This window comes from Lepidochelys olivacea, assembly GCF_965140295.1.
Source record: "Lepidochelys olivacea isolate rLepOli2 genome assembly, chromosome: 6".
Classification (NCBI taxonomy): Eukaryota; Metazoa; Chordata; order Testudines; family Cheloniidae; genus Lepidochelys; species Lepidochelys olivacea.
The window spans coordinates 13,560,919-13,578,569 of record NC_140416.1 but is presented as its reverse complement, the minus strand read 5'-3'; the positions used below and the strand labels follow the sequence as shown (position 1 = coordinate 13,578,569).

The following is a 17,651-nucleotide window of genomic DNA, read 5'->3' as shown; positions in this document are numbered from 1 at the left end:
AGACTCCCCTGGTGTCACAGGGCCCCAGGGATGAGGGGGAACGTTGGGAGCAGCCTGTGCTGGGAGCTGCTGCCAGTGGGTGTGGACGGCAGCCCCCATGCCCTGGGGTGGGGTGTGTGGTGAGGAGAAATTGTCTCAGCGGAGGGGAGGTGGATGGAGGAACAGGCAGGCACATTAATGAGAGGCTGCCTTGAACCCAGACTCATGGCTGCTCCCCACTCATTCCCAGGATGCAGCGGCTGAGGCAAATTCTGAGGAGGAAGGCCGGGCTGGTGGCTCCGGAGCCGGTAGGGAGCAGCGTCCGGCTTTCCCAGGAGGAGAGCGGCCCCTCTGTCCCCGCGGGCGGGGAAGAGGCCAGTGGCCAGGCGAGGAGGAGGAGCTCCCTGGCTTTCTGGAGGAGGAGGAAGACACCAGCTCCCTTAGCATGCCCTGAGGCCCCTTCTGGTCCCAAATGGAGGTGGCCCAGGGTGATGCTCTGTAGGAGGGACCCAGGAGAGGGTGGGAGCCTGGGAAGGTGGCTCTGCAGCTTCCTTTACAGGAAGCAGAGGAGCCAGGAGCCGCACCCCAGTGCCCAACCGGAGCCATCCACCAGCCTGGCTACTGAGGAGCTCCCAGCCAGCCCAGAGCAGGAGCTCGGCGACTCTGGCACAGGGACCAGCAGCTCCTCCTTCTCCCGAGGGGCCAGCAGCCCCTCCGTGGGGTCTGAGAGCCCTGAGGCTGAAGGCTCCCTCTGTGCAGGTGAGGGGAGACCCACGGGACAGGGGGGAGGACAGGAGCAGCGGGGGACTAGTAACACCCTGTCAAGGTTTCTTCCCTACTCTGAACTTTACGGTAGAGAGGTAGGGACCTGCCTGAAAGACCCCTAAGCTTATTTTTACCAGCTTAGGTTAAAAAAACTTTCCCAAGGTATAAACTTTGCCTTGTCCTTGAACAGTCTGCTGCCACCACGAAGCATTTTAAACAAAGAAAAGGGAAAGAGACCACTTGGAGACGTTTTCCCCCAAAATATTTCCCCCAGCCCTACACCCCCTTTCCTGGGGAAGGCTTCATAATAATTTTTACCAATTGGTACAGGTGAACACAGACCCAAAGTCTTGGATTTTAAGAACAATGAAAAATTAATTAGGTGTTTAAAAGAAGAATTTTAATTAAAGAAAAGAGAAAAGAATCACCTATGTAAAGTTAGGATGGTAAATACCTTACAGGGTAATTAGATTTAAAACAGAGAATTTCTTGAGGCAAAACCTTAAGTTACAAAAAGACACAAAAACAGGAATATACATTTCCTTCAAAGTTAGTAACAGCCCGTTTGTTGAGCCATTTATGAAACAGAATTGTTATTTGGTTTACATAAGCCACATTAGTTCAGGCCTTTTTTTAAGGGTTTGAAATTTTACTTTGTAAGTTTTAGGTGTAAATTGAAATTGGCGATTTGGCTGTATTGCGCTACAAATGGCCTGTAATATCTGGCCAAGCCTAAAAAGGATTGGACCAGTTTTTTTTTTTACTTTGGGACAGGCCACTTTTGGATAGCATTCACTTTGGCCTGTAGGGGGTTGATAGGTTCTTGACCCACCTGATGTTCAAGGTAAGCTACTCTGTTTAGGCCTATTTGACACTTTTTAGTCTTAACAGTTAGTTTTGCCTCCCTTATGCGCTTGAAGACTTTTTGTAGGTGTTCCAGGTGTTTTGCCCAGGATTCCAAAAATATGGCCACATCATCAAGGTCTGCGATTGCACATTTTTCCAATTCCGCTAGGAGACCATCGACAAGTTTTTGGAAGGTGGCGGGCGCATTCTGCAGCCTGAAAGAGAGCACATTAAATTCATACAGCCCGACATGTGTGATGAAGGCTGACCTTTTCTTGGCGGATTTATTTAGCGGTACCTGCCAGTACCCCTGGGTTAAGTCCAAGATAGGGATGAACTGGGCCCGTCCCAGTTTCTTCACTAGTTTATTTGTTCGTGGCATTGGATAGTTGTTTGGGAGCGTTACAGCATTTAGCTTATGGTAGTCCATGCAAAAACGTATTTCCCCATTTGGGTTGGGAACTAGAACCACTGGAGATGCCCATGCACTGCCAGAGGGGCGGATTACACCCATCTGTAACATATCCTGGATCTCCCGTTCTATAGCAGTTTTAGCTTGAGAAGACACCCGGTAAGGTTGGGCTCTAATTGGGTGAGCATTACCTGTGTCAGTGGAGTTGTATGCCCGTTCAGTCAGTCCTGGGTGGCTGAGAACGTCGGCGTGTAGCTAGTGCACAGCTCCTTGATTTGCTGTCGCTGCATATGCCCAAGGGTCATGGAGAGGTTTACCTTTTCCACACCACCGTCACTTTTTCCTTTGTAGTAGACACCTTTAGGCCACTCAGCGTTATCTCCTCCCTGGGCTGTAAACTGACAAATCTTTAATTCTCTGGAATAAAAGGGCTGTAGAGAATTAATATGGTACACCTTAAGCTTTCGGTTGGAGGTGGGGAATGCTATGAGAAAATTAACAGCTCCCAGGAGCTCTTGGACCATTAATGGCCCTTCCCACAATGCTTTTATTATGTGGGCCTAGAGTGCCTTCAAGACCATGACCTGGTCCCCTACACTGAAGGAACGCTTTCTGGCATGTTTATCATACCAGGCTTTTGGCTCTTTTTGAGCATCCTGTAGGTTTTCTTTAGCAAGGGCTAAAGAGGTTCGGCAGGTGTTTTGCAGGTTAGTTACAAGGTTCAGAATGTTAGTTCCTGGAGAAGGTGTAAACCCTTCCCATTGCTGCTTTACCAACTGTAATGGCCCCTTAACCTCGTGGCCATATACAAGTTCCAATGGTGAAAACCCTAAACTGGGATGTGGTACAGCTTTGTAGGCAAAGAGCAACTGCTGCAACACTAGGTCCCAATTATTGGAGTGCTTATTTACAAATTGACATATTATGGCCCCCAAAGTTTCATTAAACTTCTCCACCAGGCCATTTGTTTGATGGTGGTAAGGAGTGGCAACCAAGTGGTTCACCCCATGAGCTTCCCAAAGGCATTCCATTGTTCCTGCCAGGAAATTAGTTCCTGCATCTGTAAGGATGTCGGAGGGCCAACGTAATTACACTGGCAAAAATGTCTGCTAGTGCCTGGCACACACTTTTAGCCCTGGTGTTGCTTACAGCTACTGCTTCTGGCCATCGGGTGGCAAAATCCATGAAAGTCAGTATGTACTGCTTTCCTCTGGCTGTCTTTTTTGGAAAAGGAGCCAGAATATTTACAGCTACTTGCTGAAATGGAACCTCAATGATGGGGAGTGGCTGGAGAGGGGCTTTGACCTGGTCTTGGGGTTTTCCCACTCTGTGGCACACCTCACAAGACCGGACATAGGAAGAAACATTCTTGCCCATTCCCTCCCAGTGGAATGACTTTCCCAAATGGTTTTTGGTTCTGTTCACCCCAGCATGGCCACTAGGATGATCGCGGGCTAAGCTTAATAGCATTACCTGGTACTTAGTGGAACTACCAACTGTCTCTGAGGATGCCAGTTTTCCTCGTATCCACCAGAAAGAGTTTGCTTGTATCAAAGCCTGGATTGATTCAAAGAGTTGAGAGGCGGTGGGTTGTTGCGTGCCGCCGTCCAAGCTCTCTGGAGGCTTTGATCTGCTTTCTGTTTGGTCTGGAACTGTTCCCTTGATGCTGGAGACGTCAGTTCCTGATTGGATTGTGGACCTGGGCTTGGACCCTCTGGAAGCGATGCAGGTGATGGGGCTGTTTTAGTTGACTGTGAACCGCTCTTGGCTGGTGCACTATGTTGGGGTTTAGGCTCTGGCTGAGCCTCTTGTGTAGGGTTATTTGCTGCTGCCAGTGCAGTTGGGTGGGGCCCTCTGGTGTTGGGGTTGCAAGTACTGGATTCAGTGCTGGCATTGGTTCTGGTGCTGTTTTTTTTGCCAGTTCCAGTTCTGGGACTGGCTCTGTCTGGGTCTCTGTGACTGGATTCACTACTGCTGTTGCAGACGTTTGTATGGGGTCCGGTTCCAACATCTTTGAGTGGGTCCTGGTAGAAGTCTCTGGAACAGAGCTAGGTGTGACAGCTTGCTTAGCCTGGCTGCGGGTGACTATTCCCACCTTCTTGGCTACCTCCACATGATTGGCCAAGTCTTCCCTCAACAGCATGGGGATGGGATAATTATCATAGACTGCAAAAGTCCACGTTCCTGACCAGCCCTTGTACCGAACAGACAACTTGTCTGTAGGCAAGTCAAAACAGTTGGACTTGAAGGGTTGAATCATTACTTGGACCTCTGGGTCGATTACATTGGGGTCCACTAAGGAAGCATGGATAGCCAACACTCCGGTGTCCCTCCATTTTGTGACCTTCTTCCTGCCCACACTCACAGTTTCCCTCCGCTCTGAGGGTGTCTGGGAGGCATCTGGGCGTGAGGACCTCTGGTGTGATTTTGGTGCAATGAACTGTAATTTCCAGGGGTTCTTGGGGCAGTTGGCCTTTACATGTCCCGGCTTGTTACATTTAAAACTTTGCCCAGCTGACTGGTCACTGGGGCGAGGTGGGTTGCTGGAGAACGATGTGGTGGGACGACAAGGTGTCTGGAGTGTTCCTTGGAGTATAGCTGGGGCCTTGGGCTGCCCCTGGTAGTAGGGTGTGGTCTGAGGGTGTCCCTTCTGGTATCCGCTCCAACTGTGACCAGGGTTGTTCCTCTCTCCTCCCTCCACCCGTTTTGTTCCAGTTTGCCCCGCCTCTCTGGCAGTCTGGGACTGCTTGTATTGATCAGCATAAAAAGCAAGACTTCCTGCTGAGTCCATTATTTTTATCTCATAAGCACTGCTTTCTATCATCCTTGGACATATTCAGGAATTGCTCCAAATCCCATGTTCCTCCAAAGCTAGTTACATCCTGTCCATTGAGCCATTTCTCAAACAGATCTGTTCTCTGGTTTACATAAGCCACATTACTTAGTCCAGGTCCTCTCTTAAGGGCTTTCACTTTTACTCTGTAAGTTTCAGGTGTAACTTGAAATTGTTTTAAAACCAAACCCTTGGATTTATTATAGTTCAAAGCCTCCTCAATCGGCATCTTATTGAATATGTCCAGAGCTCTTCCAGGCAATTTTGCAGCCGATCTGGTCATCTTGTGAGCTTCAGGGATTTGATAGAGTGTGCACAGTCTCTCAAAGGTGAGAAAATAATCAGCAATATCACTGGATTCATTATACTGTGGACATAGTGTAATGGATTGTTGGGGAAGGATTGTTAGGGTTATTTGGTATATTCTGCCGAGCCTTTGCCTTCTCCATCTCCAGTGTATGCTTCCTCTCTTTTTCCTTCTCCTCCTCTGCAAGCTTCCGTTCTTTTTTCCTCTCCTCCATTTCTTTTTCTTTTGCCTTCATTTTCTCTGTCTGAGTTCGACCCATCTTTTATGTTCCTTTTGTTTTTCCTCAGCCTCAAATCTGGCTAACTGCAGCTTCTGTTGAACATAGCATTCTGTCCTCCTAACCTCTCTGTTTTTAACTCACTTTACACCCAAGAGTTAGAAATAAAGCAAAAAAACCAAAAACCCTGACTTGTAAAATGTTGCTGTGCTGTAACCTGATACCTTTCTTCTTTGATAGCTGTTCTCAGCCTACAGAAAACTCCTACAGAAAAATTAATTAGGTTTTTAAAAGAATTTTAATTAAAGTAAAGGTAAAAGAATTACCTCTGTAAAATCAGGATGGTAAATACCTTACAGGGTAATCGGATTTAAAACATAGAGAATCCTTCTAGGCAAAACCTTAAGTTACAAAAAGACACAAAAACAGGAATATACATTCCCTCCAACACAAGCTTATTTTACCAGCCATTAAACAAAAGAAAATCTAACACATTTGCTAATTAGATGACTTACTAACTTAACAGGAGGTGGAAGGCTTGCATTTCTGATTTGTCCCCAGCAACAGCATTACACAGACAGACAGAACCCTTTATTAGCCCCCCGCCCTCCTCCAGATTTGAAAGTATTTTGTTCCCTCATTGGTCATTTTGGGTTAGGTGCCAGCGAGGTTATCTTAGCTTCTTAACCCTTTAGAGGTGAAAGGGTTTTGCCTCTGGCCAGGAGGGATTTTATAGCACTGTATACACAAAGGTGGTTACCCTTCCCTTGATATTTATGACACACCCTGTGCCCATTGGCTCACCAAGGCGCCAGGACTGAGCCACGGGAGCCCCACTGACACCAGTGGGAGTGGCCCAGCCACACTCCATGGCAGGAGATGCTGGGCAGAGTTGGGGGAGCTCCAGCCTCCCCTGGTAATGTTGGGCGGGGGCTGATGGCCACGGGGCCCTGAGGCTGATGGGGCTGAGGTCATCTCTGGGAAGGGCAGGGTGGGGACCTCGATGCCATGGGGTTCCTTGTTGAGGATGGGGGACATTGAGCCATTTCTCTACCCTGCATTCTCACAGCAGTAGCATAAATAATGCTTTTCTCCTTCTCTCTCTGGTGCAGAAACCCTCAGTGCCCAGCTGGAGGATGAGGAGGAGGAGGAGAAGGATGTGTCCCCTGAACAAGACACCATCAGGGTCATCCAGCAGCACCTCCAGGGCAGAGTTGAGGTACAAAAATCTTCCAGCTGCACTGCCCCCAAGTCTGTCCTGCCCCTTGTTCCATCCCCACCCACATTCGGGGTCTTGTCCCAGAGAATCCATCACCCGCAATGGGGGGCACTTCTCCCCTGTTACCTGGCACGCCAAAGTGGGGGTGTTCATCTCATGCAGGCCAAGGTGTCCGCTCCCCGCAGACACTGCCCCAGTTACAACCCCAGTCTGTGCAGGGTGACACTGGTTTTGGGAAGAGGGGCGGCTTTCCCTGTCCAACTCCAGGGAGGTCCTGAGACCTGGAGCTTTTGTAGGTGGGGTGGGGAGGTCCCTACCTGACCATCTCTCTCTCTCTCTCTATCTCCCCCAACCCCACTCGTAGTGGGTGGAGGACAGGGCCAAACAGCTCCGCTTCCTCCACGCTGTCCCACGTCTGTGCTTCTCGGCACAGCAGCAGGGGTGGGACACTCTGGAGCCGCACTTCTCCAAAGCGGCCCTTGTGGAGAGCATTGCGGTGAGTGGGACCCCGTGCCCGGCTCCTGGGGTGAGGGAGCCCAACATGGGAGGAAGAGTTAGTGGGGATGGAGGGGGAAGCAGAGGACAGGGCTTCCTGGGGCTGAGGGCTGGGGAGCAGGGAAAGAGGAAATTCTGACACTGATGAGGAACTGGCAGTGGGGAAATTGTAAGGCCGGAGGGGCAGCTGAGGTGGGATTGGGTGGGAGAGGGGAAAGGAAAGAGTAAGTTTGATGGATGGGAGGAATGGGGAGGCCAGCTGGTTGGGGGTGGGGGTGACACTGACTGTTTCTGCAGAGCACTTTTGGCCTCCTCCCTGGGAAGCGCCTGTGGGTCTACAGGGCCTGAATCTCACATGCAATTTTATCTCCTTGGGGTCTCTCAGGAGCTGATTGAAGATCTGCCCATGGTGTCTGAGCCGAGCTCCATCATCTCCAGCTCCATGGCCGCGGTTTGCAGCCTCAGGTACCAGGACCCTCCCATCCAGCTGCCCTAACTCTGGTGCAGATCCTCTTGGGCCTAGATTAACCCCAGCCGTGGCTGTTTGCATCCCCCAGCAGAGGAGGTGGGAACATCCCCTATTTCCTGGCTGGGGGTGATTTCACTCCCGTAACGTGACAGTGGCCATAGGGAGGGATCATTGCAGGGGAGGAGGGTCATGTGCATGACACTGCCAGCGCCACTCCGGTGCTGCCAAGCATAACACGGGCTCCTCTCTCCCGCCAGCAAACTGAAGCCACCACTTGCCCAGGAGCTGGAGTCACGCCTCCTGCGGGCTCTGCTGTACACCATTTTCACCATGGGCACGGGGCAGGACACCACCCACTTCCAGGTAGGTCATGATCCTACTTCTCTGTCCCAGGAGCAGGAGCGGCCTCTGGTCCCTGCTCCCTCGCTTTGATGGAGCTGCTGAGAATAGGGGAGGGGTGAGCAGAGCGGGGGGCAAGCCCGGGCAGGGCGTGTGGGTTGGGGGGGGATGACACAAACTGCAAGGGAGGGCCCCTTCCCGCCAGTGAGGATTGCGTTACCCCTCTGTGGCTGATCCCAGCCTTCCCTCTTCTCCTCATTCTGTGCTCTGCTGCCTGGACTTTCCCAGGGATCCTACCTCCCACCCATTGCGGTTTGGCTTTTCCATATTCTGCTGGGTACCAGGCCCTGCGCAGAGAACTGCTAAGGGCAAGGATTGAAGAGCCAGCAGGCATCCAGCCATGAACTCTTGCTAAGTGTCCCTGCAGTGATGTGAATGGCAGAGGCCAGGATGTACCTTTTGGGTCTGGCCAGGGCTCCCCAGAGAACCCTCCTGGTCCCCTGAGAGGGGTAGCCCCATGTCCCATGACTGACGGGTGCTCCCTCTTCTTGCAGGCTGTCAAGGTTCCTTCCCCACTCTGAACTCTAGGGTACAGTTGTGGGGACCTGCATGAAAACCTCCTAAGCTTACTTTTACCAGCTTAGGTTAAAACTCCCCCAAGGTACAAACTATTTTACCCTTGGATTTCCACTACCACCACCACTACACTTTATCTGGGTTTACTGGGAAAACGTAGTTTGGACACGCCTTTCCCCCCAAAATCCTCCCAACCCTTGCACCCCACTTCCTGGGGAAGGTTTGGTAAAAATCCTCACCAATGTGCATAGGTGACCACAGATCCAAGCCCTTGGATCTGAGAAGAATGAAAAAGCATTCCGTTTCCTTACAAGAAGACTTTTAATAGAAGTAAAAAGAAAAGAATTACCTCTGTAAAATCAGGATGGTAAATACCTTACAGGGTAATTAGATTCAGAACATAGAGAATCCCTCGAGGTCAAACCTTAAGTTACAAAAAAGACACACAGACAGGAATAGTCATTCTATTCAGCACAGCTCTTTTCTCAGCCATTTCAAGGAATCATAATCGAACACATACCTAGCTAGATTACTTACGGCTAGATTCTCACTGGAAAGTATTAAGGGAGACTATGTTAGGCTGGGGAGGACGCTTAAGGAAATTGAGGCTCAGGTGATCTTTAGTGGGATTCTGCCTGTTCCTAGAGAAGGGCAACAAAGGTGTGACAAGATTATGACTATCAATAGATGGCTTAGGCAGTGGTGCTATAAGGAGGGCTTTGGGATGTATGGCCATTGGGAGGCATTCATGGATAGAGGACAGTTCTCTCGGGATGGACTTCATCTGAGTAGGGAAGGAAATAGACTTCTAGGATGGAGGCTGGCACAACTGATTAAGAGAGCTTTAAACTAGGAATTTGGGGGAGATGGTTGGGAGATGTCCAGGTAATCTCCACGCCAGAATTTAGCATAGAGTGGAAAGAAAATGAAGTAAGAGTGGATACAGCTGTAGGTAGGAGGAAGGGCAGTGTAGATACAAGTCTAATAGGTTATACTGGTAGTAAAATAACCGTGCCTAATAGGGTACAGAATGTGAGTGAGGCCAAACAGCAAAAATTAAGATGTTTGTACACTAATGCAAGGAGCCTAGGTAACAAAATGGAGGAACTAGAGTTACTGGTGCAGGAAGTGAAACCAGATATTATAGGTATAACAGAGACCTGGTGGAATAGTAGTCATGACTGGGCTACAGGTATTGAAGGGTATGTGCTGTTTAGGAAAGACCGAAAAAAAGGTAAAGGTGGTGGAGTAGCACTGTATATCAATGATGAGATAGAATGTAAAGAAATAAGAAGCGATGAAATGGATATGACTGAGTCTGTCTGGGCAATAATTAAATTGGGGAAGAAAACTATTAGAGCCTCCCCTGGGATAGTGCTTGGGGTGTGCTATAGACCGCCGGGATCTAATTTGGATATGGATAGAGCCCTTTTTAATGTTTTTAATAAAGTAAATACTAATGGAAACTGTGTGATCATGGGAGACTTTAACTTCCCAGATATAGACTGGAGGATGAGTGCTAGTAATAATAATAGGGCTCAGATTTTCCTAGATGCGATAGCTGATGGATTCCTTCAACAAGTAGTTGCTGAACCGACTAGAGGGGATGCCATTTTAGATTTGGTCTTGGCGAGTAATGAGGATCTCATAGAGGAAATGGTTGTAGGGGATAATCTTGGCTCAAGTGATCATGAGCTAATTCAGTTCAAACTGAATGGAAGGATTAACAAAAATAAATCTGCAACTAGGGTTTTTGATTTCAAAAGGGCTGACTTTCAAAAATTAAGGAAATTAGTTAGGGAAGTGGATTGGACTGAAGAATTTATGGGTTTAAAGGTAGAGGAGGCCTGGGATTATTTTAAATTAAAGCTGCAGAAGCTATCGGAAGCCTGCATCCCAAGAAAGGGGAAAAAATTCATAGGCAGGAGTTGTAGACCAAGCTGGATGAGCAAGCATCTTAGAGAGGTAATTAAGAAAAAGCAGAAAGCATATAGGGAGTGGAAGAAGGGAGGGATCAGTAAGGAAAGCTACCTTATTGAGGTCAGAATATGTAGGGATAAAGTGAGACAGGCTAAAAGTCAAGTAGAGTTGGACCTTGCAAAGGGAATTAAAACCAATAGTAAAAGGTTCTATAGTCATATAAATAGGAAGAAAACAAAGAAAGAAGAAGTGGGACCGCTAAAAACTGAGGATGGAGTGGAGGTCAAGGATAATCTAGGCATGGCCCAATATCTAAACAAATACTTTGCCTCAGTCTTTAATAAGACTAAAGAGGATCTTAGGGATAATGGTAGCATGATAAATGGGAATGAGGATATGGAGGTAGACATCACCATATCTGAGGTAGAAGCGAAACTCAAACAGCTTAATGGGGCTAAATCGGGGGGCCCAGATAATCTTCATCCAAGAATATTAAAAGAATTGGCACAAGAAATTGCAAGCCCATTAGCAAGAATTTTTAATGAATCTGTAAATTCAGGGGTTGTACCATATGATTGGAGAATTGCTAACATAGTTCCTATTTTTAAGAAAGGGAAAAAAAGTGATCCAAGTAATTATAGGCCTGTTAGTTTGACATCTGTAGTATGCAAGGTCTTGGAAAAAATTTTGAAGGAGAAGGTAGTTAAGGACATTGAAGTCAATGGTAAATGGGACAAAATACAACATGGTTTTACAAAAGGTAGATCGTGCCAAACCAACCTGATTTCCTTCTTTGAGAGAGTAACAGATTTTTTAGATAAAGGAAACGCAGTGGATCTAATTTATTTAGATTTTAGTAAGGCGTTTGATACTGTGCCACATGGGGAATTATTAGTTAAATTGGATAAGATGGGCATCAATAGGAAAATTGAAAGGTGGATAGGGAATTGGTTAAAGGGGAGACTACAACGGGTCCTACTGAAAGGTGAACTGTCAAGTTGGAGGGAGGTTACCAGTGGAGTTCCTCAAGGATCAGTTTTGGGACCAATCTTATTTAATCTTTTTATTACTGACCTGGGCACAAAAAGTGGGAGTGTGCTAATAAAGTTTGCAGATGATACAAAGCTGGGAGGTATTGCTAATTTAGAGAAGGACAGGGATACCCTACAGGAGGATCTGGATGACCTTGTAAACTGGAGTAATAGGAATAGGATGAAATTTAATAGTGAGAAGTGTAAGGTCATGCATTTAGGGATTAATAACAAGAATTTTAGTTATAAGCTAGGGACGCATCAACTAGAAGTAACGGAGGAGGAAAAGGACCTTGGAGTATTGGTTGATCATAGGTTGACTATGAGCTGCCAATGTGATATGGCTGTGAAAAAAGCTAATGTCGTCTTGGGATGCATCAGGAGAGGTATTTCCAGTAGGGATAAGGAGGTTTTAGTACCGTTATATAAGGCACTGGTGAGACCTCACCTGGAATACTGTGTGCAGTTCTGGTCTCCCATGTTTAAGAAGGATGAATTCAAACTGGAACAGGTACAGAGAAGGGCTACTAGGATGATCCGAGGAATGGAAAACTTGTCTTATGAAAGGAGACTCAGGGAGCTTGGCTTGTTTAGCCTAACTAAAAGAAGGTTGAGGGGAGATATGATTGCTCTCTATAAATATATCAGAGGGATAAATACCAGAGAGGGAGAGGAATTATTTAAACTCAATACCAATGTGGACACAAGAACAAATGGATATAAACTGGCCACTAGGAAATTTAGATTAGAAATTAGACGAAGGTTTCTAACCATCAGAGGAGTGAAGTTTTGGAATAGCCTTCCGAGGGAAGTAGTGGGGGCAAAAGATCTATCTTGCTTTAAGATTAAACTCGATAAGTTTATGGAGGAGATGGTATGATGGGATAACATGGTTTTGGTAATTAAATATTCATGGTAAATAGGCCCAATGGCCTGTGATGGGTTTTTAGATGGGGTAAGATCCAAGTTACCCGGGAAAGAATTTTCTGTAGTATCTGGCTGATGAATCTTGCCCATATGCTCAGGGTTTAGCTGATCGCCATATTTGGGGTCGGGAGGGAATTTTCCTCCAGGGCAGATTGGAAGGCCCTGGAGGTTTTTCGCCTTCCTCTGTAGCATGGGGCACGGGTCACTTGCTGGAGGATTCTCTGCTCCTTGAGGTCTTCAAACTACAATTTGAGGACTTCAATAGCACAGATATAGGTGTGAGGTCTTTTTTAGGAGTGGTGGGTGAAATTCTGTGGCCTGCATTGTGCAGGAGGTCAGACTAGATGATCATAATGGTCCCTTCTGACATAAATATCTATGAATCTATGAATCTATGACTCCATTCCTGTTCTGTCTCCGGCAAAAGCATCACACAGACAGACACAGACCCTTTGTTTTTCTCCCTCCTCCCAGCTTTTGAAAGTATCTTGTCTCCTCATTGGTCATTTTGGTCAGGTGCCAGCGAGGTTACCTTTAGCTTCTTAACCCTTTACAGGTGAGAGGATTTTTCCTCTGGCCAGGAGGGATTTTAAAGGGGTTTACCCTTGCCTTTATATTTATGACACAGGCTCTGCACAACACCTACGTAGAGAGCCTGGACACCATGCTCGGGGGCCTGCTGGCAGAGACCCCCACCACGGACAAGCTGCAGCACCTCTTGGAGGTGAGCAGAATGGGAGGGTCTGGGGGGGAATTTACCATGAACCCCGTGGGAGGGCTGCAAAGGAGAGACTAGAAGAACCATGTTTCCATTGTGTCCTCCCAGCTTGGACCCAGATGGCCATGCTTTCCCAGAGCCATCAGTGCAGTTGAATGTTGGGACCCTTCTGCCATCTGGGGTAGCGGTGGCGGGGAAGGGACGGGGGAAGAGGGAAGGAGCTGGGACTGTCAGCCAGAGCTCTGCATGGTTCCATTGAGCACTAACAGTGAGCACCAGGCCTGGCTGGGGACTGACAGACTGAAACCCCTGTGCGATCTGGGACACAGGCCTCTGAGAAAAGTTACTGGCTCCTTTCTAGGGAGACCCTGAGATACAGGAGAAGACTCGGGGAATCAGCTCTTCTGTCCTAGGGACACGGCAGTTCCCGGAGCGATTGTCCCCACGGCCCCTCCATCCATCCTACCAAGGCCTCTGGAGCTGGGGTCTGGGGGCCCAGGGCATGTGCCTCGATCCTGATGGGCTGTTAATGGATCAGGGGTTCAGAGCAAATAGACCAGCCCCAAGGCTGAGCTTTGTCCCAGGCTGGAGAGGCAGTGACAGCTTGTGCCCAGCAAGATGTGGGCAGTGTCATGAACCCCCACATGAGGAGTCAGATATTCCACCCTGAGCACAAGTTCTCCGCCCCATGTGGAGTGGGAGAGGCTCGTTTGTAGAGCATGTAAGCCTGCCGGCTGACCCTCCCCTGCCTTCTTCTCCCGCAGCACCTCCATTTCTGGCTCGACTCCAGAAACACCCAGGAGAGAGCTAGGGCCATACGGAGCAGCGCTGCCCTGCTCCGATTTGCCACCTCCCTCTCTGGATTTGACGTAAGTGACCTTTGACCCCAGCATCCTGCAGAGCCAGGGCTTGAGTCAAGTTCCTCATCTCCTGGTTAAGTGGTCCCCCCTGGCTCCGTAAGGGACTGCGACATTCCATAGGCCACTGGCTGGCAGGGTCGTGCCTGGCCTCAGTGCCCTTGTTACTCTGGAGAAGCCTGGCAGCTGGTGCTCATAGAGGGCCCAGGCCGTGGGTCCCTTTGCTTCAAGCTCCCTTGGGGGCAGAGAGAAAGAGGGCTCTAGTTCCTCTCCCCCAGTGCCTCCTGCAGATGGATGGGAGCAGAGCTCTAGCCCAGGAGAGCTGGGGAGCTGAAGGCAGAATGTTGATGGATTCCCCCCTTCTCCTCCTCCACCAGACCTCCTCCGATTTCCCCAAGGCGGGCAACTTTGTGCTGCGGCTGGGTCTCTACATCTCTGACCCAGCCGATGACATCAGCCGGCAAGCCAGGGATGGGATCTATTGGCTGCAGAGGCTCCTGCTGCAGAGGAGGGGTAAGAAACCCAGCTGGGCAATGGGACCCCATAGAAATGAGTCCCTTGGAGACTAGCTCCAGCTGGCCATTGGGACACCAATAGAACTAAGGCCTCTGCTCTTAGACCAACTGCAGCAGGGCAGAGGGCCCCCAATGGAAAGAAGGCCCCTGTTTTGGGCCCCCCACTTACTGGCCAAGGGACCCTACAGAAAGAAGCTCCCTCCTCTGAGACTGACCCCAGCTTAGATGATGACTCACACTCATCTCCCTAATTCAGGGAGAGAGGAAGGGGACGAAGATGCCAGGGAAGTTGGCTGCTTTACCTTATAGCCTGGCTCTGCCCTCCAGTCCAGAGAAATCAGCCCCCGCCAGGGGGCTGCCAGCTGGTGGGGGGACAGGAACGGACCTATTGAGACACATGGAGGGAAAGAGCCCATCATGAAGGCTGGGGCAGGGACCACAGGGGATGGACACAAAGCTTGTAGAATGTCACCAGTTGGGTAGCTAGGGCCAGATCCTGAAGTCAGTGGCTGTGGGGCGTTTTCAGCATTAGCAGCCACCATTAACAGGCACCCATGCCCAGAGCACAATGACCCTAAGGGTCACCTGATTACTGTGATGAATGAGACAAATCCCCCTTCAGGTACTAAACCACCTGGTGGGGACCCTGCGAGTCCATTGGGCCGTGGATGCCATGAGAACCCCAGCCAGTGTTCACCCAGCAAAGGGAACAGAAGGAAACAGGCACTAAAGCCAGATGCCAAACCTCCCCAATGGGTGTGTCTTTCTCCCCCAGGGATGAACATCAGAGAGGAGAGCGATCTGTGGTGTCGGGACGGGCTCCAAGACACCGAGTGCCTGGCGTACAGGAACATGGCCAGGGTGGGGGAGGTAAGGACTCTCCGCCAGGGCATTGCAGTAGCTCAGGTGTGGAGCTGTCTCCCCCTGCAGTGAGTGTGTCCTGTAGGGGGAGGGATAGCTCAGTGGTTTGAGCATTGGCCTGCTAAACCTAGGGTTATGAGTTCAATCCTTGAGGGGGCTATTTAGGGACCTGGGACAAAAATCTGTTGGATGATTTAGTTGGGGATTGGTCCTGCTTTGAGCAGGGGGTTGGACTAGATGAACTCCTGAGGTCCCATCCAAACCTGATATTCTATGATACTTATTTCCAGCAGACAGTGTTTGGCTGCAAGAGGCCGAGGAGCCTGGGCTGGACCCTTGCGAACGGTCCAGGCTTGTGTGTGTTGCATGGATCCATGGTTACATGGCATAAAAGGGATCCTCTGGTGGGTTGAGTTAATGAAGGATTGTATCTCCAGGAATCTGGCTCTGCTCACTGCCTCCCTGGCTGACACCCTGGTGCCTGAGAGGTGAGCCCCTGGGTCAGTGAGTTGGGAAGCTCACACCAGCAATTGCTGGACCAGATCCTTGTTGGATTCCCTGCACCTCTGGAAGCACAGGCAGGGTGTGGGGTTTGCCGAGCACCAGGGCGAGTCAGGAAGCAGAACCTGCCCCTGCCCTGGGCGTTGTGTGAGGGACACTGAGCTTCTTTCCTGGGCTGAGTCACTGCAGCATATGTGACGCTCGTGGGATTGTCGGTGGGATGGGGAGCAGGAACGGAAGCAGATGGAAAAGGCCCCTCACCTCTAGCGGGTGAGCTGCAGGAAATAGCGCTGCTGGGAGCAGTAGCGGGTCCTTTGTTGTCTTTGTGAGCTGGGTTCCAGAGCGCGCAGACACGTTCCCAGCATGTCATGGCACCTGTGGTGACTCCTGCTCCAGAAAGAGCTATTCCTCAGTGCCTGCAACCTCTTCCTGAAGGGGGTTCCTTGGTCCATGGGACCCCAAAAGTTGGCTGCCCCAGGACTCTTGTCCACCTTGTGAGATACTAGAGGGATTTGGAGCCTGGTTCTGGACAATTGACAAGGGCTCTGGTGCTGTTGGTTTTAGGTCTTTGGAGAGATCTTCACGGAAGGCCAGAAAAGATCTTTCCTCCAGGCAGCGCTTCTGGCCATACATGACCCCCAGCTCCGTGTCAGCCAGGCTGGGCTTGTGCTGACATATTCTATCCTGGGGGAAGCCGGCCAGCTGATCGGGAATGAGGTAACCAAAGAAGGATCAATTGGGGAGGGGCACCCAGGGCCTTTCACCTCCAGGCCATTGACAGTCACTCCCATCCCATCCCCTTGCACTGACCTGGGAGCAAGGAGAGGATGAACCCGGGCAGGTGCCATTGGTAGGTGTCAGCTTCTCCCCTGAGCAGCTCAAAACAGAGCAGACCCAGCTCGGCTATTTCCTAACAGGTGTCACATCAACATGACACGCTGCTATTGCTCATGCTCGGGGCTGCCAACTCCCCCTGTGAGAGTTTCATACCCCTCCGGGCCTCAGGCTGCTTCCTAGGGCCCTAGTATCATGTTATCCCAGCCACCACCTGCTCTGGGAGAACTGGAGGAGTCAGTCAGCAGAGGCTGCTGAAGTGCCCCATTCCCCAGAGCTACTGTCCATGGCATCATCTTAATAACGGGGGGTGGGGGTCCCTTGAGAAAGGTTTCCACCTCCTCTCACCCCACAGCACTGCTGCCCAGAGCCTTCCAGCCCCTCAGCTGGAGCGGGAGAGGGTGGATAAGGGGATTCTGGGGAGTGGAGCTTAATCCCTGGCTGGGTTGGGAGGTAGAATAGCTCTCACAGGGGGACTGAGAGGAAGGGGACAGGAGTTCATTCCACAGTGGTGGGAGTGGGGTTGGAGGTCACTCGAGAGGAGACAAGATTTTGTCTCAGAGGGTTGGGTGCGGGTATCTGTCCCTTGAATGTGGGGAGGGTTGGGGAGGGAATTTTGCTGGCTCCCAGTGCCATTCATGCCCTTCATTGCCATGGGTGTCGGAGGCTCTGACCGATCCTTGTTCCCTTGCAGCAGGAGGACGTGACAGCGGCGATCATGGCGCACCTGTTCTACATCCGGTGCTTGCGCCAGGTGCCCAAAGCGCTGCAGGGGCTGTGCTCCGTGGGACAGCCTTGAAGGGCCCCCCCTTCCCATGCCCAGAAGCTCCCACTCCCTGCCGCAGGTAATGCTCTTTCTTGCTGTGCCTGAGGGAGAAGGGCTAGGGGGAGGGGCCATAAACCCCACAGCACTGAGAGAAACCCAGGCCGAGCAGCTCGCTCTCACCACCCTGCCCCACTCTGAGCCCTGGAGCTGGGGCCAGGCCACATACGGTCCCTGCCCCCATGCCCAGAGGCCAGTTTCAGAAGC

General features: G+C 50.3%; 1 pseudogene across 1 annotated transcript in view; it reads left to right on the top strand.

The window, feature by feature from the left end:
- The window catches only part of LOC311522765 (interferon-induced very large GTPase 1-like), a 52,128-nt pseudogene extending 34,708 nt beyond the window's left edge, over window positions 1-17,420 (top strand). Inside the window, exons 2-11 of the transcript in view lie at window positions 6,943-7,074; window positions 7,459-7,538; window positions 7,800-7,905; window positions 8,436-8,444; window positions 12,964-13,059; window positions 13,818-13,922; window positions 14,288-14,423; window positions 15,201-15,295; window positions 16,352-16,504; window positions 17,316-17,420. The product of the transcript in view is annotated as an interferon-induced very large GTPase 1-like (transcript). The remainder of the gene's footprint in view (window positions 1-6,942; window positions 7,075-7,458; window positions 7,539-7,799; window positions 7,906-8,435; window positions 8,445-12,963; window positions 13,060-13,817; window positions 13,923-14,287; window positions 14,424-15,200; window positions 15,296-16,351; window positions 16,505-17,315) is intronic.
- The last annotated feature ends 231 nt before the right edge of the window (window positions 17,421-17,651 follow it).